The sequence below is a fragment of the Poecilia formosa genome, unplaced genomic scaffold (assembly GCF_000485575.1).
Source record: "Poecilia formosa unplaced genomic scaffold, Poecilia_formosa-5.1.2 Scaffold784, whole genome shotgun sequence".
NCBI classification, from domain to species: Eukaryota; Metazoa; Chordata; class Actinopteri; order Cyprinodontiformes; family Poeciliidae; genus Poecilia; species Poecilia formosa.
In genome coordinates this window covers 25,331-26,411 of record NW_006800723.1, presented here as the reverse complement: position 1 = coordinate 26,411, position 1,081 = coordinate 25,331, and the positions used below count along the sequence as shown (strand labels likewise).

The following is a 1,081-nucleotide window of genomic DNA, read 5'->3' as shown; positions in this document are numbered from 1 at the left end:
AAAAATAAAAACTTTAATGAAAAAGAGAAAACACTTGGAAACAATTGGAAGAAAAAAATAATCAAAAGCAGTTGGTAATAGTAAAACATAGTTCAACAAACTGAAGCAGATAATTTGCTTTGATGGATTTTAATAAATCACAGTGCTTTAATCATTCAAGGAATTGTGACATCTCTAGATTAGTAATAAATCTTACCTGGTTCTTTCTTTAGCTACATCCGGAAGACTGGCAGTAGGTCCTGGATGCAGCTGGAAAACATTTTTGTGCATTGTCAATACATAATTACAATATGTACATAAACAATACTGAAGCATAAAATATCATCAACATTCTAAAATAGTAGATACTCACACACAGTTGCGTCTCTGTCCTCGTCACGGACATCAGGACGTTCCTGAAGAGTCTGATTAACACAAATGTGACTCCCATTCTGTGGAGTGTCTGTGGAAATAAATGTAAAATAAAAAATATATATTGTAGCAAATATATTGCTTTCTCAAAAATACATAAGTAAATAAGTTAAAATTATTCTCAACCAACCATTATACAGTCGGGAATCAACGCAGTGACTGTACATAATACATACCGGTTTCATGACTTCGTCCTCATATCTGTCCTCCGTCCGCCATGTTGTCGATCTCTACTGCTTTCCACACTCTGCCTTGCTGTACTGCGTTATAACAAAGTAAATAAAATAACGGGAAGATCAGTTTTCCTTACAAATATGCGAGTGTTCACTTTGACTAAATGTGAAATCATAACTTACTGTTTTTCTCTTCGTCCTGGTGGACTCCGTCAGATCGGCTCGGCACCGTGGTCTGAGGCCTGGCTGTTAAGGCCTAGCCATTTTTCAGGTCTGAAAAAATAAAAGAAGATGCGAGTATTTTTAAGAGTTCAGAACATCACATGTAATAAAAAATACAATACGAAATCTCACCCTACACTTGTTTCGGCATAAAAAAAACGACAGACCGTTTTCTGTAAAAAACAAAGCAACTCACCTCGCTGCACGCGCTCGCTATTCATTAAAGCTTTCTTACCGGGAGTTCGGCCTGTTGGACCGCTGCGGTGTCATCTGTT

General features: G+C 37.0%; 1 protein-coding gene and 1 long non-coding RNA gene across 5 annotated transcripts in view; one reads left to right on the top strand and one right to left on the bottom strand.

The window, feature by feature from the left end:
- tmem68 (transmembrane protein 68) overlaps window positions 1-1,081 on the top strand; it is a 46,695-nt gene that overhangs the window by 33,223 nt on the left and 12,391 nt on the right. The gene's annotated exons all lie outside the window — the stretch shown is intronic.
- On the bottom strand, window positions 8-1,069 carry LOC107834815 (uncharacterized). Of its 3 annotated transcripts, none has more exons than XR_001660644.1 (3): window positions 1,042-1,069; window positions 588-671; window positions 8-442 (listed from the first exon to the last, which is right to left on the bottom strand). It is a non-coding gene; the product is annotated as an uncharacterized LOC107834815 (long non-coding RNA). The 3 variants fall into 3 exon arrangements; XR_001660643.1 differs by lacking the exon at window positions 1,042-1,069 and adding an exon at window positions 768-991; XR_001660642.1 differs by lacking the exon at window positions 1,042-1,069 and having other exon boundaries at window positions 8-249; window positions 353-442; window positions 588-735.